Source organism: Pseudophryne corroboree, chromosome 6 (assembly GCF_028390025.1).
Source record: "Pseudophryne corroboree isolate aPseCor3 chromosome 6, aPseCor3.hap2, whole genome shotgun sequence".
Classification (NCBI taxonomy): domain Eukaryota; kingdom Metazoa; phylum Chordata; class Amphibia; order Anura; family Myobatrachidae; genus Pseudophryne; species Pseudophryne corroboree.
In genome coordinates this window covers 267,653,647-267,678,040 of record NC_086449.1, presented here as the reverse complement: position 1 = coordinate 267,678,040, position 24,394 = coordinate 267,653,647, and the positions used below count along the sequence as shown (strand labels likewise).

Genomic DNA, 24,394 nt, shown 5'->3' with positions numbered 1-24,394 from the left:
CTGAGGGCGCACGGCCAGCGGCATGTAATGAGTCAAATTGACTCATTACATGCCGCCTGTTCTGTGCGCCGCGCTGTGTAGGAGAGCATAAACCGCTGCCGCGCCTGGCAGCGGAGAAGGAGGAGGAGGGAGGGGGACTGGAGCCGCAGCAGCGCTATTTCATTGGTAGTAAGTGCCGCTGCAGCAGCCCCCTCTGCTTCCGTATTGGCTGCCCGGCGCTGCTGTGGATGCTGGGATGCGGTTCCTCCATCCCAGCATCCACAGCAGCGCCAGGCAGCCAATACGGAAGGAGAGGGGGCTGCTGCAGCGGCGCTTACTACCAATGAAATAGCGCTGCTGCGGCTCCAATCCCCCTCCCTCCTCCTCCTTGTCCGATGCCTGCACTGTGGGAGATGCCAGCACGAGGAGCCTGTCAGCGGGGAGAAGGTAAGTATATCCCTCTCTCTCTCTCTCTCTCTCTCTCTCTCAGGGGGACACCGTCTGCCATAATGTGTATAAAGGGGACTGCCTGCCGCAATGTGTAAAAAGGGGACTGGCTGCTGCAATGTGTAAAAAGGGAACTGGCTGCCGCAATGTGTAAAAAGGGGGCCTGGCTGCCGCAATGTGTAAAAAGGGGGGCCTGGCTGCCGCAATGTGTAAAAAGGGGGCCTGGCTGCCGCAATGTGTAAAAAGGGGGCCTGGCTGCCGCAATGTGTAAAAAGGGGAATAGCTGCCGTAATGTGTAAAAAGGGGGACTGGCTGCCGCAATGTGTAAAAAGGGGGCCTGGCTGCCACAATGTGTAAAAAGGGGGCCTGGCTGCCGTAATGTGTAAAAAGGGGGACTGTCTGCTGCAATGTGTATAAAGGGGGACACCATCTGCCGTAATGTGTAAAAAGGGGGACTGTCTGCTGTAATGTGTAAAAAGGGGGACGCTGGCTGCTGCAATGTGTATAAAGGGGGACGCTGTCTGCCGTAATGTGTAAAAAGGGGGACTGTCTGCTGTAATGTGTAAAAAGGGCTCTACCTGGTGTAGTGGCGCTACTGTGCAGCGTAATTTGAATAATGGAGACTACTGTGCACCGTAGTATGAATTGCTATTATTTTGTGGCCACGCCCCTTCCCCATAAAGCCACGCCCCTATATATTTTTTGCGCGCCTACGGCGCGCACTGCCCCTATCTTACATGGGGGGGCGCCAATGCCGTTTCTTGCACACAGCGCTAAAATGCCTAGTTACGGCACTGATTTTGTTATACTATTTTCCCCTCACAAACTGTTACAAGATGAAGGTTCTACTCTTGAAGATTAAATTAGAGATGAGCGGGTTCGGATTTACACGTTTCTTAACGTCAGAATTAACGTAAAATCTGATTTTCCGGATTTTTCTTATTGGCTAACCAAAACATGTGACATCCGAGAGCCAATAAGGAGATTCGGGTAAATCCGAGTAAAACCGAACCCGCTCATCTCTAGTTTAAATCCCCAATATAACCCAAACACCATTAACAGGTTAAAGTTGGTGCTTCGGTAACAATTCCAGCCATGTAATACTATGCATTTCTGTGCCACACTGCCAAGCATTATTTGTTGCAAGACTTTGATTCATATTTCAGAATCTTGTTAAATAAAAAAAATATATAACGCATTTCTCCACCTCCAGACTGTTGTCCGCAGCTTTCTCAAATTTTAGTTTGTACTTGTTAAATTAAAAATAAAATGTCACCTCTCAATAAGTGTATTATTTTTATTGTAAAATGAATAATCTTACAGTAATTTAAAACCTTAGTCTTTTATATCAGACAGACCTTTTAACTTTTTTCTATAATATAAAAGCTTGTCTGTTTTGACTTAACTGACTTGTTGGATAAGTACAGGCTAAGGGAACTATGCAGTTCTATATATGATATTACATCAAGTTTAGTCTCCCTTACATACAGTAGCCCAACATTATCCCTTTGGGGGACCAAGGCAAAATGGGTGATGTTGGAGCGATGTTGTGCGACAGTTTATCGTCAATACGGCGACACAATTTGCTGTGTAAAATGATTGTCTCAGAGCAGGAACAGCAGACATAGAAGCAGCCAGGTCTGTTAGGAAAGACCTGGCTCACAGGGAACAGGCGTGGGTAGATGTTTTGTAATTTAGTAAGCGGTAGCCTTTGTATTAATATTACTGCCATTATAGAGTAATACCTGCTGATCAGCAATAGCCACAATTTAGTAAATCTATCCCCATTTTCAGCGTATTATAAGTTGACACGTCGAGTGTATGCTCTGTTTTTTTCTAACTTGTTCCAAGATAATTTTGATGCAGCATGCTATGTGCGCCGGAGTTGCATGTAGCTCCTCTTGTTTTCTGATAAAGGAGCACATCCCTGTGCAGTGTTGCTTGCCTTCCTTTTGTCCATAGCACATCAGGATCTTTATGCTTGTATTGTATAATATAAGATTCTTAGGGTGCAATTCAAATGATATATCACGCCCAATCTCCTGTCTAAAATAAACCGCGTTATCATGCATATCGCGCCCATAGTAATCAGGTTTAGCCGTGTAAAGGGTTGGGTGCCTCGCTACTCCAAAGGCAGCAAGCTGATATAATGATACCATGCCCCCGAGGGCAGAAACAGAACGGGTGTTGAAAGGGGTGAAAAGAATTGAATCCCACCCTTAGATTAGTGTTCTTGGGGAAATTTAGGCTGGTAATACTTGTACTACAATATCTCCTTGTGTGGGTTAATAACGGGGGCGGAGCGGAGGGGGGTGGTGGACCATATGGAGTAGTTTTTGGTTAGTTTGGTAATTGCTCTCTCTGCCTGTGACATCACTTAGAATAAGACAGAGGTTCCCAAACTCTGTCCTCAAGGCACCCTAATGGTCCAGGTTTTAAGTGTATCCATGCTTGGCCACAGGGGACTTAATTAGTACCTCAGTCAATTTGTTTTAATCATCTGTACTGAGACATGTATATATTTAAAACCTGGACTGTTAAGGGGGGTACTCACGGAGCGATATTCTAAGCAATCTGACTAGATTGCTTAGAATATAAGCCTGATCGCTCCGTGTGTACCCCTTACAGCGATAGCGATGCGCAGCCCTGCGCATCGCTATCGCTGCTGCTAGATTGGCCTGCCGTGCAGGCCAATCTAGCGGGTCGCTCACTTCAACCGCTGGGTGAGCGCCCCCCCCCCCCCCCCCCCCCCGTCTCCCCCCGCACGCTCAGCACAGATCGCGCTGTGCTGAGCGGCAAGAGAGATGTGTGCTGAGCGGTTCGCTCAGCACACATCTCTCCCCGCATCGGCCCGTCTATATGGGCCTTTAGGGTCCCTAGAATACCACGTTTGGAAACCTCTGGTATAAGAAAATGTTGTGGTGCTAGACCACCTGATCATTGGAGAGGGGGAGAGTATGGTGTGGGGCCCTCCAGTATATTGTTATCTTCAATTATGGTCAACTGTTGCTGCTGATGTAGAATGTATTGCATTGGTATAGTACACTTTCCCAACTCCAGTCCTCAGGAACCCCTAATATTGCATGTTTTCTCAGTCAGACACCAGGGGACTCTGGAACATGCCGACACTGGGGTATAAATGGGTATAGGGAGCCTGGCATTTTACATTTTAAAGAAGTGTGAAAGCTCCTCCCCCTCTATCCCCCATCATCCCTCCATTTTAGAATTGTGCCAAGGTAGCCGGTCTCGCTTGGCTGAGCTCCAGCCTGGATTTATTTTATTTATTCTTTTATCCTTTTTGTTTCTTGGCCTCAGAATAACTTTTCCCCACTTACGTGAGAAGTGGAGTCCGGGTCTCTGGTACTCCTCGGTGCAATGGAGAGGGATTAACAGCGCTTACATGAAAAGCGCTGCTACCCACACCAGACAGCTGCAATGGTGAGTAACTGTTGCACACAATAGACAGTGGAACGCAGCGGCATATTCTCCCCCCTCCTTCTTACATAAGGGGAGAGGGACTGTTTGGCGCGGCGGCTGTTTATTATGAAGGCTACAGCCGGCAGCCGTTTACTGTTAGCGCTGATTCACAGCGTTTTTACCTTATTTCAAGTTCCACATTGTGTCGTACTTGCCGATATCGTGGCTGCTCCTCTGTGAGGAGTCATCCATCTCAGCAAGGCGGCGGGTGTGGTACAGCACAGTGGGGGCTTGGCCGCGGGTCCTGCTGATGGGTAATAGCGGGGGCGTGTCCACAAATTCCCGTCATCGTGGACCCACCACCCAGTAACAAGAGATTACAGGTATTGTGAGGCAGGTATTGTGAGGCAAGAGGGCAGGGCCACAATGACGCGAATCACGTAATCGCCCCCCGGCTGCGGGATGATGTGAGTAGCGGCGGGGGGAGCGGTTGTAGGCAGATGGCGGCTTGCCGGTGAGCTTTGCCCACTCTTCTGGGGGGGAGGGGGGAGCTTCACCCGATTTTTGGGAGCCTCCCGGCCATTCCGGGACAGTAGGCTAGTATGCATTTTGTCCCTGTAATGGGTGTAGTTCATTAGGTCGACATACATTGGGTCGACCACTGAAGGTCGACGTGGTCATTAGGTCGACATGGAAAAAGGTCGACATGAGGGTTTTTACTGTTTTTGTATAGTTTTCTTAGAAAAGTGACGGGGAACCCCAGTTAGTACCCGCGTACCCTCACATGGCTTGCTTCGCTTGCCATGCTTCGAGCAAGGTGCCTCACTCCACTACCGCTGCGCTCGGCACAGGTTACCGTTCCCAATTGTAGTCCACGTGGATCATTAAGTACGAAAAAGTTCAGAAAAAGAAAATTGAGAAAAACTTATGTCGACCTTTTTGCATGTCGACCTAGTACGTGTTGACCTAATGCATGTCGACATTCAGTAGTCGACCCAATGTATGTCAACCTAATGCTTGTCGACCTAACGAACCCCATCCCCCTGTAATACAAGCAGAGGTGGGTGGGGCCAGTAAAGAGCTGGCTTTTCCTGTCAATCAGGGCCATGCTCCCTTAGCTACAGCAGTGTGCTAACAATGTTGCAGTCTTCTCTCTCTACACTGTAGGACAGCTGGGTACACACTGGCAGATATATCTGCAGTTCAATCGATCTGCAGATATATCTGCAGATGGTGGTTGTTCATACACACAGAAAGATGCACCAATATATCTTAAAGATATATCTGCTGTTAAATCTATCTGCAGCTATATATGCAGATGGGGATTGTTCATACACACTGAAAGATGCACTAATATATCTGCAGATATATTGGTCATCTGCTGTGTTGCACAGCAGATACAATATATCTGTGAAAGACGTCTTTCTCAGACATATTGCTTGTACACACCTGCAGATCACCAAAAGATATATTGGACAACCAACTGATTGGCCAATTTATCTGCCAGTGTGTACCCAGCATAAGAGTGGTTTCATATTACATTCACCTGCTTGTCTTAAATCCTGCATATCCTGACACTGGGGTAACAGGCTCTGTTTGCTAAGGGAGTTTTGTGTGTGTGTGTGTGTGTGTGTGTGTGTGTGTGTGTGTGTGTGTGTATATGTGTATGTGTGTGTATATATATATATATATAGATATATATAGATATATATAGATATATATATATATAGATATATATATATATATATATATATGTTTATTTATATATTTATATATTTATTTATTTCTATAGGGGAGATATATATCAATATTCAGATCACATACCTCCCTTTATCTCCTGCCTAGCTCTATATCTACAATACTGTACTGTGTTGGATATGTTTTGTAAGTGTGTGTTCTCAGCCTTTACAATGACAGGCAGGGGACCAACTGCAAAGGCAACACAAAAATTGTTTGCTCAAAATGCAATAAAAAAAGCTCACACTGATTTTTCCTTGTGTGAGGCTTGTGCTGCGGAGATGGGTCAATCTGGCTCCTCTCAGGACACCATTTAACCCCCTTGGGCGGTAGCTCTCTCTGGTACTGTGTCACAATTACATAGTAAACTTGTCTCATGAAGTTGCTGATCTCACACTGGTGTCCAGATCACCTGCCACTTCTATTGCTGCTAAACCTCCTTGGGTTGCTGGTTTTGCCAAGTCAGTAGAAGGTCTGGCTAACCTTTTAGATCCTTCTACGACAAATAAGGAAGAGGCCCTTGCCTCAGGTCCTACAGTCAGATGAGTCAGGGAAAGAACTCATGTCCCAAGTCGAAGTAGATGAGAACGATCGTGAGTTAGATGAGATCTCTGAATCAGAGGATTTATCTCCTCTTGGATTCCGCACATGGGATAGAACCCCTTATTTTGGCAGTGCGACAGATATTAAACATCTCTGACACAGTAGCACTGGATTTGCTAGACACAACCTTGTTTGGGAAAAAGCAGCGTTCATCGGTCACCTATCCTTTTTCTCAAAAACTCAATTATCAACTGTTAGAGGCTTGTTAAAACCCTTGTAAGCGTTTTCAGATGCCAAGGAGATTCCAGGTAAATTACCCTTGTATTCATGGCAGGTGGCTGCAAAATCCAAGAGGGCTGTAGAAGCTCATCCATGTGCCAGAGAGTTCCTTTTTGGTAAGGGATTAGACAAGTGGATTTCTCAGGCCACAGGAGGAAAAGCCGCTTATCTCTAAACTCCGACTACACATACAAGACTTCCTTTTGTTAATTTCGGACAGCATAGGTCTTTTGAGGAAGAGAAAAGGCTACACCTCAGAGAGGTAGTGGACGTGGTAAACTGCAACCAGTTGCCCATCGCCAGAAACCTAGATCTGCAGAAAAGACTATGGCATGACATGCTCCCCTCCCACCTGGGAGTATCCACGGTGGGGGCCCGCCTTTGAAATTTTCACGACGCTTGGTTTTTCCTGTAGACGGATCTGTGTGTTTGCAATCTCATATCCATGGGATACAAACTAGATTTCAAAGTTTTACCACAAGCCAAGTTTTTCACAACAGGTTTGTCCGTAGGGCAAGAAAAAAGAATTGCCCTCCAGGGGACAATACAATCCCTGGTGAACTCAGCAGTGTTAATGTCTGTTCCACTTCACCAAAGGAAGTAGGGTTTCTATTCAAATCTTGTTGTAGTTCCAAACCGGATGGATCAGTAAGACCAATATTGAATCTATAGTCCCTGAATCAGTTTCTTGCTTATTACTGATTCAAGAGGGAATCGATCACTTTGGTCATCGCACACTTAGAACCCAGGGAATATCTAGTATCCCTGGATATAAAGGATGCCTACCTACACATCCCGATCTGGGAACCACACCAAGCATTTCTCAGATTTGCGATACAACAGGACCATTTTCAATTCAGAGCCTTACCATTCGGACTGCCAACAGCTCTGAGTATTTACCAAAATCATGTCAGTCATTATTGCTTATCTCAGGCCATTGGGAGTTAGTCATCCCTTACTTGGACGATCTGCTAATAAAGGCGCCATCCGAAGTTCTTCTCCAGGAGCATGCTCTGTTAGCTTACAACGTCTTAGTAAGACACTGTTGGATAATCAATTTCAAGAAATCCGACCCTCTACCGTCACAGCTTCTTAAGTTTATAGGAATGATACTGGACACGAACGCTCAGAAAGTCTTCCTACCCTAGGACAAAGCACAGAGTATCCGCCTTATGGTTCAGAAACTACTCAAGCTGAGGACAGTTTGTACACTTGTGCATTCGCTTGTTGGGGAGGATGGTTGCGGCCTTCAAATCCCTACAATTTGGTCAATATCATTCCCGTCCTTTTCTACTGGACCCATTGCATCAATGGTCGTGATCTCACTTAACCCTTCATCAGTTGATATGTTTAACTCATCGAACCAGAGTGTCTCTCCTTTGGTGGCTGCAGAAGAACAACCTCACAGTTGGCAGGATATTCGGAATATAGTATTGGGTTGTTCTGGCGACAGATGCCAGTCTCCGAGGATGGGGTACAGTGATACTGGATTTGCAATTTCAGGGTCGTTGGTTGCCTCAGGAATCTCAGTTACTGACAAATGTGTTGGAACTTGGAGCGATCTACAATGCACTACTGGACGGCGCTTATGTTCTCCGCTAAAGGGCGGAAAGAATTCAGTTAGACAACGTGACTGCTTTCTCTGGCTGGGTCCACAGGATAACATTGGGATATTGTCGAGCGACAGCGAAAATAGCATCAACACGGTCACGAGCTTTCTGGCCTCCCAGGATGCATTGGGGCCTCCACTATATAGTCCCGCCCACTGACTCAGTCAGATCAGTTTTTTTGCTTGGTGCGGCAGGAAGCCGCATGGTCACAGGGCTGCTGTGAGAGCAGCCTCAAGCTTTTATTATTTTATTTTTATAGATTTACTCTATTGTTTTTGAGCGACTTATCTTAACAGCATCTTAAACGCATTCTAGAAAGAGTCGCTCCAACAACTCCCCACCGGGTCGCAACAACGCTTACCTTCGGGTATCAGTGCTGTCTCGACGGGCGTCTGTGTCGGATGTTCTAGCAGGTCCAGCAGACGTAACCAGGCTGTGGCCGGAGCATGGGGAGACGGTGAGTCTATGGACTTCCTCTTACTAGAGGGGTCAGGACACAGCTACACTGATTTGGTGGAGACTACAAACAGTGTGTTGATGCGCCGAACAACTAGAGTGCGACAGCGCTACGCTCCTGGGATCATAGGCGCCAGGACTAGGTAGAGGCCGCGATCCTGGGAGTTTAAGTCAACAGGGGGATTCAGACGCTCTCCTGGCCGCCCCTCCTCCGAGTTCATGGCCAGTTCCCGCGTGTTTCTCGTTTCATGAACTAAATGACCAATTCCGGCTCAGACGCTACCACGAGGGTGCTCGGTCGCAGCTTAGACGCTGCGGTTGTGTACACTGGAGATAAAACCCGCCAGACCGAGTCGCAGGCCTTTGCGTCTGCATACACGTGGAAGTCGCTCAGCGTCCGTGTCCGTTGGTGACCGTCTGTGTCCGTTATCAAGAGCGGCAGTGTACACCAGTAGCGTCTGAATCCACTCAGCGTCTTACGAGCGTATTTGCTTGGATATGGAATTGTGGTGAGGCTCCCTGTATCCTGCTCTACGGAGGCAGGGTATACAGTACTAAAAATTCTCTCTACTTCCTAGTATGCATTGTTAATTTTTAGTACCTATTGCATATGAGACCTGTATATTACTGTGTTTTCTGCATGCTATGTTGAAAAAAGAACCAGTTTAAATCAGAAGTACAATTTTCCTACTTATGTATAAGTTGTTATGGAGGTTGTATTCTCATATGGCAATGTCTAATGCTTTAACATGTGACTGACTGCTAGTATGTGTGCTGACTTTTCTGTGTAATGTCAGTCCTGTTCTGACCCTCAAATCAGGTGCACTGTGGTCAGATTGATCTCACCTCTATATACTGATATATAGGGTGTTTTTCAGTCACAAATTGTGTAGTCAATAACAGGTTAATACCATGTCTGTGAGCGGCAAAAGTGATGAGAATTTATCAAGCACTCCTACAGCCCTAACATGCTTATCTTGTAAGTCAGGGGTAATTGATATGATTCAATTGGTCACTTATGAGGGTTTGTGTGCAAACTGTTTCGCTTTTCAGCGAAGTAAGAAACAGGAGTTGGTTCAACCACCAACAGAGCCACCATGGAATATGTTCGCAAAGACTCTGTCTTCAATAGCGGACAGGTTAGCTCCGGTAGCACCACCTCAAGGGTTAGGTTACACTATGAACCCATACATGCAGCTCCCTTCCTATGGTTTGGTTCCAGTAGCCTCTACATGCAACCAAGGGGCAGGTAAGACTAAGACAGATATGTCTGTGTGGCAGACTACACAAGATGATACATCGGATGATGATGATACAATATGCATAGTTCTTCTTCCTCAAAAAAAAGGATAGTATCAATCCAAAAAATACTTATGTCCATCCAAGTATAAAAACCAAAAATTTTTTTATTGTAAAACAACAATCTAAAAACCGTCTCAACTTATAGACATCAACTGATTTTATCAGGTCAGCATTTAGTCACCAAACATATGGGGTTATCGCACCGGACCTCCCGGACACTAGATAGGATGCACGGTGTTCCCTCTGCTACCGGAGATGTTGCTTATACCGGAGCTGTGCACGTGAGGGCTTCCCCGCCGCTAGTCGTCCACCGGTTCCTCTGCGGGTGAGACGTCTTCTTTTTCCCCCTGTTACCGTTGCTGTGCGGCTGGTCTATACTGAGACGTCCGGCTTTTTTCCTTACAGTGCGGCTCGTCTGCAATGAGACACACGTCCTATTCCCTCCTTGCGTTTGAAGTGACCAGATCCACCTACTGCAGCCGACGCGTTTCCACCCAATCAGGGTCTTTGTCGAGGCATAGGTGGGTCTGGTCTGGTCACTAATTTATACTTCGTCCGAGAAATCCGGTGTGTCAACCCTGTTAATTCATTATACATGTTGCTTCCTTTCTTATACATATGACAGGGTTATTTAAAGATACAGTTCTCTAAAATAACGATACATTTATCTTGAAATCTTGTTCTTATATAATTAATATTAAACTCGGATGTTAAAAATCATTACAATGTTGATATTCATGCAATTAAAATTCCACAATCACAGAAACCATTTTGTCTCAAAGTCTCCATTTAAACCTGTTTGTTGTAAAGTTTTTAGCTCATAAATCCACCACATCTCCCTTTTTGATAAACAGGTAGCTACATCTTTTTTTCTCCAGTTGCCCTTTACCTGTTCGATGGCTTTAAAATTTATTATGCTGTTAACAGAGCAATTATGTTCTTTTTTACAGTGTGCAGATAAGCAATGATTTTCAAATCCCTTTTTTATGTTATTCATATGCTCTCTCATTCTGGTTTTAAAGGGTCTGCCTGTCCTTCCCACATATTGTTTATGACATATGCATTGTATCAAATAAACAACATTACTGCTCTCACATGTCATAAAATGATTGATTTTATATTGTTTATTCGTAGTGGTGGACATGAAGGTTTCCATTTTACTGCCCTCATTTGCTTTAATGGACCGGCATGTTATGCACAGTCCGCACCTAAAAAATCCCTTTGATTTTACTCGGGTTATCATGTTTGGTGCTGGAGCTATGGCACTTCTTACCAGGTGATTTTTTAAATTTGGGGCTCTTTTATATATCACCTTAGGTTTATCAGACAGAAATTTCTCCAAAATGGGGTCACTTTTGAGGATTCCCCAATGTTTCTGCAACACTTTCTCTATCTGTCTATATTCTGAATTAAAAGTGGTTACAAATGAAATAGTATAATCTTCCTTATTCTCTTTTCTACTTGGTTGCAGAAGTGAATCTCTATTGACTAGATCCAATCTTTCCAGAGTGCATTGTAATGCATCTGGATCATACCCTTTTTGTTCAAACTGGTTTTTCATTGCCTGAACTTGTTGTTTGTACACAGAATCTTCAGTGCAATTCCGTTTTACACGTCGGAACTGGCTGCCTGGCACCCCTTTTAGCCAATTGGGGTGATGGCTGCTGTCTTTTCTAATAAAAGAGTTGCTATCTGTAGGTTTTGTAAAATTCTGTGTACAAATGGTCTGATCTTTAACATACACTGTTAATTCTAAAAAATTGATGTTGCTGCAACTTTGAGTGTAGGTGAGTACCACTCCAAATGTATTGGTGTTCAACTTTCGCTGGAACTCAGAAAGGGTATTTTCCCCCCCTCTCCACACAAATATGATGTCGTCTATGTACCTATGATAGAGTACGAGACCCGCCTCCAGCTCACCCCACACATGGTGCTCCTCCCAGCAACGGTAACAGGGGGATAAAGAAGACGTCTCACCCGCAGAGGGACCGGTGGACGACTAGCGGCGGGGGAAGCCCTCACGTGCACAGCTCCGGTATAAGCAACATCTCCGGTAGCAGAGGGAACGCCGTGCATCCTATCTAGTGTCCGGGAGGTCCGGTGAGATAACCCCATATGTTTGGTGACTAAACGCTGACCTGATAAAATCAGTTGATGTTTATAAGTTGAGACGGTTTTTAGATTGTTGTTTTACAATAAAAAAAATTTTGGTTTTTATACTTGGATGGACATAAGTATTTTTTGGATTGATACTGTACTATCCTTTTTTTTTTGAGGAAGAAGAACTATGCATATTTAAAATCAATCGAGAAATAGCGCTGTAAATATTACCAAGATCTTTCCTGGTTTTCAATTTGCAATACGCTGATGAGCTGATCAGCATTTGCTTGGTTATCACAGCTGCTTTTAATTCCACAGCGCTCCTGAAGGATCCCTTTTTCTTGTTTGTTCTATGATGATACAATAGATTCAACTCCGTATGATGATCAGTCGCAGAGCTTTAGTTCAGAAGATGTAGCTGAACTTATAAATGCTGTGAAGGCTGTTCTCTCGTTGGAAGAGCCAGCCAAGACAGTGTTAAAAACTAAAGCACCTGTATTTAAACTAACAAAATCAGTGAAAGCTGAATTCCCAGCATCCGATGAGCTGACGGAAATGATGGATGAGTCTTGGGCAACGCCCAGTAAAAAGTATAAGATTCCTAAGAGATGGGATTCTTATTATCCATTTCCTGCTGTGGATTGTTCGAAGAGAGAAGTTCCTCCAAAAGTAGATGCACATGTTCTGCGACTCGTGCATAAATCTGCTTTACCACTGTCATCTACCTCATTGAATGATGTCACAGACAGAAGGGTAGAGAGCCTGTTGAAAAATATTTTTTCTCTAGTAGGAGCAGTGGTAAGACCTGCTATGGCTTCGGCCTGGGTAGCAAAGGCAATGGGCGAATGGATAGAGGAACTAGAGAATGACATTCCTTCTCCTACTAGGGAGCAAGAGGATCGTTTTTGCCGTTTAAGACAATCTGCCCAGTATTTGGAAGAAGCAGCAATTGATGTAAGTACAGTTGCTTCTAAAGCTTCAGCCTTGACAGTAGTCGCTCGCAGAGCAGTTTGGCTACGTACCTGGAAGGCAGATGCGGAATCCAAGAAAGAATTGGAAGTATTGCCTTTTGTCGGTAATATATTATTTGGAAAACCTTTATCGGATATCCTAGAATTAGAGGCTGATTCGACAAAGGTCAGATTTCCGGCTGCTTATAACCCTAAGTCCAAGGGTTTAAAATTTTGCTCATTTCGTTGGCAAAGCGAAAGCTAAAGAGAGGAGCCGAAGCAACCCCAGTTTAAATCCAGGGGTAGGAAGCAGTGGGCTAGCAAAAAGCCAGCTTCCAAACCTGAACAGAAACCATCAGCCTGAAGAGACGGGCCTCCGCCTGGAGGATTCCAGGGTTGGGGGCCGACTCCTTCTTTTTGCACACATATGGCAACAGTCAACAGCAGATGCTTGTGTGCAGCAGGTAGTATCTCAGGGGTATGGGTTCCCATTCATGAGGCAGCCTCCTCAAAGATTTTTTTGCACAAGCCCGTCTCGTATAGAGTCAAAGGCCAATGCCCTGCAAAAAGCAGTCCAAAAATTACTGCAGTCAGGTGTGATTGTCCCGGTACCTCCATCACAAAGGGGTCAGGGGTTTTACTCCAATCTATTTCTAATCCAGAAACCAAATGGGTCATATCGACCAATTCTAAATCTGAAAATGTTGAACAGATACATATGGATCCCGAAGTTCCACATGGAGATGTTACGCTCCATAATGTTGGCTATGGAACCGGGAGATTACATGGTGTCTCTGGATGTACGGGATGCTTACCTACATGTGCCTATAGCACTATCACATCAGTGTTACCTCAGGTTTGTCATCCTCCAGGAACATTTCCAGTTCCAAGCTCTGCCGTTCGGGCTAGCTACAGCACCCAGGGTGTTTACCAAGATCATGGTGGTTATGGCAGCTATTTTGCGCAAACAAGGGATAAGAATATTCCCATACCTAGACGACCTGTTAATCTTGGCACAGTCGCAAGATTTACTGTTGAGCCATCTTCAACAGACGATAGTTTGTTTACAGAGACACGGGTGGCTCATAAATTGGGAAAAGTCGTCCCTGAATCCGTCACAGCGGATGGTTCACTTGGGGGCCATATTGGATTCAGACCTACAGAAAGTTCTCTTACCAGAGAAAAAGATAGTCAAGGTGCAGGTCATGGCTCAGGAAGCGTTGCAAGCCCAGACAATGTCAGTCCATGCAGCAATGCGACTGTTGGGTCTGATGGTATCAACCTTCGACATGGTGGAATATGCGCAATTCCACTCCAGACCGTTGCAGCACCTTATTCTGACCAAATGGAACGGAAATCATCAGACGATAAAGAAGCAGATGATAAAGATTCCAGTAAATGTAAAAAGGTCTCTAGCGTGGTGGCTACAGACAGACCATTTAAACAAGGGGAGACCCTTTTGGATAAAGGAGTGGCGAGTCCTGACAACAGATGCCAACCTACAAGGCTGGGGGGCGGTACTCGGAAGCCTATGGTTCCAGGGAAAATGGACCGCAAGGGAAAGTCGCCTGCCAATAAATCTGTTAGAAATAAGGGCCATTTACTTGGCTTTGGTTCAGGCAAAGGACAATCTACAAGGAAGACCAGTCCAGATCCGCTCAGACAATGCGACGGCAGTAGTATACCTCGATCATCAAGGAGGAACTCACAGCAGGAGTCTGATGGAGGAAGTAACTCCCATTCTAAAATGGGCAGAACTCCATCTCTCAGCATTGTCAGCAGTATTTGTCCCGGGTGTACTAAACTGGGAAGCGGATTTTCTCAGTCGACACACCATTCAGGAAACCGAATGGGCACTACACCCAGAAGTGTTTCAGACACTGGTGAACAGATGGGGTCTACCGGAGATAGACCTTATGGCGTCTCGACTAAACAACAAAGTTCCAAGGTACGGATCGAGAACAAGGGACCCAGGAGCGGTCCTTGTAGACGCACTGTCAGTAGAATGGAGGTTTCAGCTGGCATATCTGTTCCCTCCAATATCTCTGTTACCCAGAGTAGTGAGAAAGATAAAACAGGCAAAAGGAGCGATCATTCTAATAGCTCCAGCTTGGCCAAGAAGGCATTGGTACACAGATCTGTTGAGAATGTCCGTGGAAGCACCGATACTGCTCCCTCGACGTCCAGATCTGCTAATGCAGGGTCCTTGTTGTCACAGTCATCTGGATCGCCTATCTTTGACGGCGTGGCTGTTGAAACCTCTATCCTAGAGGCTAAAGGATTTTCGAAACAAGTAATCCAAACTATGCTTAGAGCAAGAAAGCCTTCTTCGGCCCGTGTGTATCATAGAATATGGCAAGCCTATATTCACTGGTGTACTGGAAAAAATGTCAATCCAAGATCTTTTAAAGTAGCTAGGATTTTGGATTTCCTTCAGGCAGGATTGGATAAAGGGTTGAAAGTTGCTTCCTTGAGGGTTCAAGTATCAGCGTTAACTGTATGGTTTCAGCAGAGGATTGATGATTTACAGGATGTACGTACGTTTTTTCAAGGAGTAGTACATATTCAACCTCCATTTGTTCCTCCTGCAGCTCCCTGGGATTTGAATTTAGTTCTTAAATTTCTCCAGGGTCCTTTGTTTGAACCACTTGAGAGAGCAGATCTTAAGTGGTTAACGGTTAAAGTTCTTTTTTTACTGGCAATGGCGTCAGCCAGAAGAGTGTCAGATTTAGGAGCATTATCGTGTAAGTCTCCTTTCCTAAGTTTTTTTCCAGACAGAGCAGTTCTTAGAACGAGATCTAGCTATCTTCCAAAGGTGGTATCAAAGTTTCACCTGAATGAAGAGATTGTAGTCCCAGCTTTTCAGGTATTGGGACTATCTGCGGGAGAAGCGTCGCTGGACGTGGTCCGGGCGTTAAGAATCTACATAGATCGTACTAGTGCCATCAGGAAAACAGATTCTCTCTTCATCCTCTACGGATTCCATAGAAGAGGATGGCCTGCTAGTAAACAGACGCTGGCGAGATGGCTCCGAATGGTAATATCAGAAGCTTATTCTCATGCAGATCTCCCTATTCCGGCTAATGTCTCTGCACACTCTACACGTAAGGTAGGTCCTTCTTGGGCAGCACAACAGGGTGCTTCAGCAGGACAGATATGTAGGGCAGCCACATGGTCTTCCATAAACACATTCATCAGACATTATGCCTTGGATACTTTTGCCTCTCATGACGCAGACTTGGGACGAAAGGTCCTCCTGTGCAATCAGGAGCGTCCCCACCACTAAAATGGCTTTGGGAATCCCAATGTTATCCTGTGGATAATCCTGTGGACCCAGCCAGAGAAATATACGTTATGGTAAGAACTTACCGTTGATAACGTGATTTCTCTTATGTCCACAGGTATCCACAGGGATCCCACCCTGACGCATCTGATTTGAGGATCTAGACAATCACTAAAACCTCTTCCTTGTATGGAAGGGTGTGCATGTGTGTTCTTATCGCCTAAACAGGTCTCTGCCTGATGTTCCTGCCTAAAATCGATGTGGAAAGAACTGATCTGACTGAGTCAGTGGGCGGGACTATATAGTGGAGGCCCCAATGCATCCTGGGAGGCCAGAAAGCTCGTGACCGTGTTGGTGCCATTTTCGCTGTCGCTCGACAATATCCCAATGTTATCCTGTGGATACCTGTGGACATAAGAGAGATCACGCTATCAACGGTAATTTCTTACCATAACGTATATTTTGCCTATGTAAACAAACAGGGCGGTACTCAGTCGAGCGGCAAATCAAGAAGTTGCACGGATCCTACATTGGGCCTAACGCAACAATGTCATACTTTCATCTGTGTTTTATCTGGGTGTGGACAACTGGGAAGCAGACTACCTCAGCCGCCAGGATCTACATCCGGTAGAATGGTCTCTACATCTAGAAGTTTTCGAAGCACTAGTGTGACAGTGGGGTTGCCCACAGGTGGACCTCATGGCGTCCAGACTGAATCAACTTACTCTGCAAGTGTCCAGACTACGGTATCCTCAGGCAGAAGCGGTGGACGCTCTAACGGTTCCTTAGCTGTATGATCTTGTCTAACTGTTTCCACCATTTCCACTGTTTCCTCTCAAGAAGATTAAGAGAGAATTGGCCACGATGATTCTGGTGGCACCATACTTGTCCTTGGAGGGCTTGGTTTTCCGTCCTGCGCTTCCTTCTGGTGGACGATCCGTGACCACTGCCTCTAAGTCGGGATCTGTTACAACCGTTACCTTTCATTCATGGGATTCCAGATGCTGTTATTCCCACAATGTTGTGGGCTAGAAAACCAGTTACAGCATCCCATTACCATTGCATATGGCGTACTTATGTGGCTTGGTGCAAACGTCACAGTTTTCTGACTGGGTCCTTTTGACTGTCCTGGTTTCTACTTTCTCTTCAAGCAGGGTTGTATTTCAGACTCTGTCTGGGATCTCTGAAGGTTCAAGTTTCCGCGTTGTCAGTCTTCTACCATAGCAGATTGGCACTTCTTCCGGAAGTTCAGACTTTCTTGCAAGGAGTTCTAAGGATACAGCCTCCGTTTGTGCCGCCCACGGCGCCTTGGGACTTGAATCTAGTGCTCACTTTCCTCCTCTGGAGGAGGTACACTTCAGATGCCTAATATGGAAGACTGTCTTTTTACTGGCATTGGCTTCTGCTCTGAGAGTTTCTGAGTTGAGTGCTTTATCCTGCAAACCCCCTTACCTCATCTTCCACGAAGATAGAGCTGAATTAAGGACACATTCGTCTTTTCTTCCAAAGGTAATTTCAGCTTTCTATATTAATTGGCCAATTGTGGTCCCGACATTACGGGATGATTCTGGTACGCCTTCTACTCTGGATGTAGTTCGAGCTTTGAAGATTTATGTGGCCTGAACAGCTCCCTTACGCAAGTCAGATGCTTTATTTGTTCTTTATGATGCACCCTGCCAGGGGTGGCCGGCTACAAAGCAGACTTTGGCGCGATGGATTCGTAATGACGATTCGTCAGGCTTATCTTCAACAGACTCAGCGGCCGCCTGTGTCCATTTCTGCTCACTTCACACATTCTAGTGTAGGGGCGTTATGGGCTGCTAGTTGTGGAGCCACCACGACTCAACTCTGCCAGGCGGCAACTTACTCTCGTATTCATACTTTTGTTAAGTTTTAGAAGTTTGACACATTTGCGGTTTCTACTTCTAGTTTTGGCTGCCTTGTGTTGCAGGTTCCTCAGCGATTTCCAGCCCTGGTTTACCTGCCGCTGTTGTTCAAGTTTATTTTTCTCTCTCCTCGTTAGTGTTTTCTCTGACGTCCTAAGTGGATGCTGGGACTCCGTAAGGACCATGGGGAATAGCGGCTCCGCAGGAGACTGGGCACAACTAAAAGAAAGCTTTTGGTCTACCTAGTGTGCACTGGCTCCTCCCTCTATGACCCTCCTCCAGACCCCAGTTAGAATCTTGTGCCCGGCTGAGCTGGATGCACACTAGGGGCTCTCCTGAGCTCCTAGAAAAGAAAGTATATTTTAGGTTTTTTTATTTTCAGTGAGATCTGCTGGCAACAGACTCACTGCTACGAGGGACTAAGGGGAGAAGAAGCGAACCTACCTGCTTGCAGCTAGCTTGGGCTTCTTAGGCTACTGGACACCATTAGCTCCAGAGGGATCGAACACAGGGCCCGACCTAGATCGTCCGGTCCCGGAGCCGCGCTGCCGTCCCCCTTACAGAGCCAGAAGCAAGAAGATGGTCCTGAAAATCGGCGGCAGAAGACTTTGGTCTTCAACAAGGTAGCGCACAGCACTGCAGCTGTGCGCCATTGCTCCTCATGCACACCTCACACTCCGGTCACTGATGGGTGCAGGGCGCTGGGGGGGGGGCGCCCTGAGCAGCAATATTAACACCTTGGCTGGCAAAAAAATCACAATATATAGTCCTAGAGGCTATATATGTGAAAAATACCCCTGCCAGAGATCCATAGAAAAGCGGGAGAAGTCCGCCGGAAAAGGGGTGGGGCTATCTCCCTCAGCACACTGGCGCCATTTTTCCCTCACAGCTCCGCTGGAAGGATCGCTCCCAGGCTCTCCCCTGCAGTTTCAAGACTACAAAGGGTAAAAAAGAGAGGGGGGGCACTAAATTTAGGTGCAGCAGTATATATATAAGCAGCTATAAGGGAAAATCACTCAGTTATAGTGTGCATCCCTGTGTTATATAGCGCTCTGGTGTGTGCTGGCATACTCTCTCTCTGTCTCCCCAAAGGGCTTTGTGGGGTCCTGTCCTCTGTCAGAGCATTCCCTGTGTGTGTGCGGTGTGTCGGTATGGCTGTGTCGACATGTTTGATGAGGAGGCTTATGTGGAGGCGAAGCAGATGCCGATAAATGTGATGTCACCCCCTGCGGGGCCGACACCTGAGTGGATGGACTTGTGGAAGGAATTACGTGAAAGTGTCAACTCCTTACATAAAAGGTTTGACGACATACCAAATATGGGACAGCCGGCTTCTCAGCCTGTGCCTGCCCAGGCGTCTCAAAAGCCATCAGGGGCTCTAAAATGGCCGCTAGCTCAGATGGCAGACACAGATGTCGACACGGATACTGACTCCAGTGTCGACGACGATGAGACTAATGTAACTTCCAATAGGGCCACACGTTACATGATTGAGGCAATGAAAAATGTGTTGCACATTTCTGATGTTACCCCAGGAACCACAAAAAAGGGTATTATGTTTGGAGAGAAAAAACTACCAGTAGTTTTTCCCCCATCTGAGTAATTAAATGAAGTGTGTGAAGAAGCGTGGGTTTCCCCCGATAAGAAACTGGTAATTTCTAAAAGGTTACTAATGACGTACCCTTTCCCGCCAGAGGATAGGTCACGTTGGGAAACATCCCCTAGGGTGGATAAAGCACTCACACGCTTGTCAAAGAAGGTGGCACTACCGTCTCCGGATACGGCCGCCCTAAAGGAGCCTGCTGATAGAAAGCAGGAGGCTATCCTGAAGTCTGTATATACACACACAGGTATTATACTGAGACCAGCTATTGCTTCAGCATGGATGTGCAGTGCTGCAGCTGCGTGGTCAGATTCCCTGTCGGAAAATATTGATACCCTAGACAGGGACACTATATTGCTAACCGTAGAGCATATTAAAGACGCAGTATTATACATGAGAGATGCACAGAGGGATATTTGCCGGCTGGCATCTAAAATAAGTGCAATGTCCATTTCTGCCAGGAGAGGGTTATGGACTCTGCAGTGGACAGGTGATGCAGATTCTAAAAGGCACATGGAAGTTTTGCCTTATAAGGGTGAGGAGTTGTTCGGGGATGGTCTCTCGGACCTCGTTTCCACAGCAACAGCTGGGAAGTCAGCATTTTTACCCCATGTTCCCTCACAGCCAAAGAAAGCACCGTATTATCAGGTACAGTCCTTTCGGCCCCATAAGGGCAAGCGGGTTAAAGGCGCGTCCTTTCTGCCCAGAGGCAGAGGTAGAGGGAAAAAACTGCAGCATACAGCCAGTTCCCAGGAGCAAAAGTCCTCCCCCGCTTCCTCCAAGTCCGCCGCATGACGTTGGGGCTCCACAGGCGGAGCCAGGTATGGTGGGGGCCCGTCTCAAAAACTTCAGCAATCAGTGGGCTCGCTCACGGGTGGATCCCTGGATCCTTCAAGTAGTATCTCAGGGGTACAAGCTGGAATTCGAGACGTCTCCCCCCCCGCCGTTTCCTCAAATCTGCCTTGCCTACAACTCCCTCAGGCAGGGAGGCAGTGTTAGAGGCAATACACAAGCTGTATTCCCAGCAGGTGATAGTCAAGGTGCCCCTCCTTCAACAAGGACGGGGTTACTATTCCACAATGTTTGTGGTACCGAAACCGGACGGTTCGGTGAGACCCATTTTAAATTTGAAATCCTTGAACACATATATATAAAAAAATTCAAGTTCAAGATGGAATCGCTCAGGGCGGTTATTGCAAGCCTGGACGAGGGGGATTACATGGTATCACTGCATGTCCCCATTTACCATCCTCACCAGGAGTACCTCAGATTTGTGGTACAGGATTGTCATGACCAATTCCAGACGTTGCCGTTTGGTCTGTCCACGGCACCGAGGGTATTTACCAAGGTAATGGCCGAAATGATGATACTCCTTCGAAAAAAGGGAGTTTTAATTATCCCGTACTTGGACGATCTCCTGATAAAGGCGAGGTCCAGGGAGCAGTTGTTGGTCGGGGTAGCACTATCTCGGGAGGTGCTACAACAGCACGGTTGGATTTTAAATATTCCAAAGTCACAGCTGGTCCCTACGACACGTCTACTGTTCCTGGGGATGGTTCTGGACACAGAACAGAAAAAAGTGTTTCTCCCGGAGGAGAAGGCCAAGGAGCTGTCATCTCTAGTCAGAGGCCTCCTAAAACCAAAACAGGTGTCGGTGCATCACTGCACGCGAGTCCTGGGAAAAATGGTAGCTTCCTACGAGGCAATTCCATTCGGCAGGTTCCATGCAAGGACTTTTCAGTGGGACCTGTTGGACAAGTGGTCCGGATCGCATCTTCAGATGCATCGGCTGATAACCCTGTCTCCAAGGACCAGGGTGTCTCTGCTGTGGTGGCTGCAGAGTGCTCATCTTCTAGAGGGCCGCAGATTCGGCATACAGGACTGGGTCCTGGTGACCACGGATGCCAGCCTTCGAGGCTGGGGGGCAGTCACACAGGGAAGAAACTTCCAAGGACTATGGTCAAGTCAGGAGACTTCCCTACACATAAATATTCTGAAACTGAGGGCCATTTACAATGCCCTAAGTCAGGCAAAACCCCTGCTTCAAAACCAGCCGGTACTGATCCAGTCAGACAACATCACGGCTGTCGCCCATGTAAACCGACAGGGCGGCACAAGAAGCAGGACGGCGATGGCAGAAGCCACAAGGATTCTCCGATGGGCGGAAAATCACGTGTTAGCACTGTCAGCAGTGTTCATTCCGGGAGTGGACAACTGGGAAGCAGACTTCCTCAGCAGGCACGACCTCCACCCGGGAGAGTGGGGACTTCATCCAGAAGTCTTCCAACTGATTGTAAACTGTTGGGAAAGGCCACAGGTGGACATGATGGCGTCCCGCCTAAACAAAAAGCTAGAAAGATATTGCGCCAGGTCAAGAGACCCTCAGGCGATAGCTGTGGACGCTCTAGTGACACCGTGGGTGTACCGGTCGGTTTATGTGTTCCCTCCTCTTCCTCTCATACCCAAGGTACTGAGGATAATAAGGAGAAGAGGAGTAAGAACTATACTCATTGTTCCGGATTGGCCAAGAAGAGCTTGGTACCCGGAACTTCAAGAAATGATCTCAGAGGACCCATGGCCTCTGCCGCTCAGACAGGACCTGCTGCAGCAGGGGCCCTGTCTGTTCCAAGACTTACCGCGACTGCGTTTGACGGCATGGCGGTTGAACACCGGATCCTGAAAGAAAAGGGCATTCCGGAGGAAGTCATCCCTACGCTGATTAAAGCTAGGAAAGAAGTGACCGCAAACCATTATCACCGCATTTGGTGAAAATATGTTGCGTGGTGTGAGGCCAGAAAGGCCCCAACGGAGGAATTTCAGCTGGGCCGTTTTCTGCACTTCCCACAGTCAGCGGTGACTATGGGCCTAAAATTGGGTTCCATTAAGGTCCACATTTCGGCTCTATCGATTTTCTTCCAGAGAGAACTGGCTTCACTACCTGAAGTTCAGACTTTTGTTAAGGGAGTAATGCATATTCAGCCCCCTTTTGTGCCTCCAGTGGCACCTTGGGATCTCAACGTGGTGTTGGATTTCCTAAAGTCACATTGGTTTGAGCCACTTAAAACCGTGGAATTAAAATATCTCACGTGGAAAGTGGTCATGCTGTTGGCCTTGGCTTCAGCCAGGCGTGTGTCAGAATTGGCGGCTTTGTCATGTAAAAGCCCTTATTTGATTTTCCTTATGGATAGGGCAGAATTGAGGACTCGTCCCCAGTTTCTCCCTAAGGTGGTATCAGCCTTTCATTTGAACCAACCTATCGTGGTGCCTGCGGCTACTAAAGACTTGGAGGCTTCCAAGTTGTTGGACGTAGTCAGGGCCCTGAGAATTTATGTTTCTAGGACAGCTAGTGTCAGGAAAACTGACTCGTTGTTTATCCTGTATGAACCCAACAAGCTGGGTGCTCCTGCTTCAAAGCAGACTATTGCTCGCTGGATCTGTAGTACGATTCAGCTTGCACATTCTGCGGCTGGACTGCCGCATCCTAAATCAGTGAAAGCCCATTCCACAAGCAAGGTGGGCTCTTCTTGGGCGGCTGCCCGAAGGGTCTCGGCTCTACAACTTTGCCGAGCAGCTACTTGGTCGGGGTCAAACACATTTGCTAAATTCTGCAAGTTTGACACCCTGACTGAGGAGGACCTAGAGTTTGCCCATTCGGTGCTGCAGAGTCATCCGCACTCTCCCGCCCGTTTGGGAGCTTTGGTATAATCCCCATGGTCCTTACGGAGTCCCAGCATCCACTTAGGACGTCAGAGAAAATAAGATTTTACTCACCGGTAAATCTATTTCTCGTAGTCCGTAGTGGATGCTGGGCGCCCATCCCAAGTGCGGATTGTCTGCAATACTTGTATATAGTTATTGTTTATCTAAAGGGTTATTGTTGAGCCATCTGTTGAGAGGCTCAGTTGTTGTTCATACTGTTAACTGGGTATAGTATCACGAGTTATACGGTGTGATTGGTGTGGCTGGTATGAGTCTTACCCGGGATTCAAAATCCTTCCTTATTGTGTCAGCTCTTCCGGGCACAGTATCCTAACTGAGGTCTGGAGGAGGGTCATAGAGGGAGGAGCCAGTGCACACCAGGTAGACCAAAAGCTTTCTTCTAGTTGTGCCCAGTCTCCTGCGGAGCCGCTATTCCCCATGGTCCTTACGGAGTCCCAGCATCCACTACGGACTACGAGAAATAGATTTACCGGTGAGTAAAATCTTATTTTCTACTCCTCTTCGCCCCATCTCCTCTCTGCTAATTCTTAACTGATGGGGGATAGAGAGGGAGGTGCTTTCGCACTTTTAGAAAATGTAAAGTGCCAGGCTCCCTATAGCCACCCGTCTATACCCCAGTGTCACCATGTTGCAGTGTCACCTGTGGCTTCAGAGAAAAGGATTTATCGGTAAGTAACAAAATCCCATTTTCTAGATCTCCTAGTTGGTGCACAGGTGCATTCATTGTTGGCTGACACATTTTAACAGATCCACAGGTGATGCTAATTATTTCTCTAACGTCCTAGTGGATGCTGGGGACTCCGTAAGGACCATGGGGAATAGACGGGCTCCGCAGGAGACAGGGCACTCTAAGAAAGAATTGGGTCTACTGGTGTGCACTGGCTCCTCCCTCTATGTCCCTCCTCTAGACCTCAGTTAGAATCTGTGCCCGGACAGAGCTGGGTGCACTTTAGTGAGCTCTCCTGAGCTTGCTAATAAGAAATTATTTTGTTATGTTTTTTATTTTCAGAGAGATCTGCTGGCAACAGACTCTCTGCTACGTGGGACTGAGGGGAGAGAAGCAAACCTACTAACTGCGGATA

General features: G+C 46.7%; 1 protein-coding gene across 1 annotated transcript in view; it reads left to right on the top strand.

Moving 5' to 3' along the window:
• The window catches only part of TRPM7 (transient receptor potential cation channel subfamily M member 7), a 431,707-nt gene that overhangs the window by 366,771 nt on the left and 40,542 nt on the right, over positions 1–24,394 (top strand). The gene's annotated exons all lie outside the window — the stretch shown is intronic.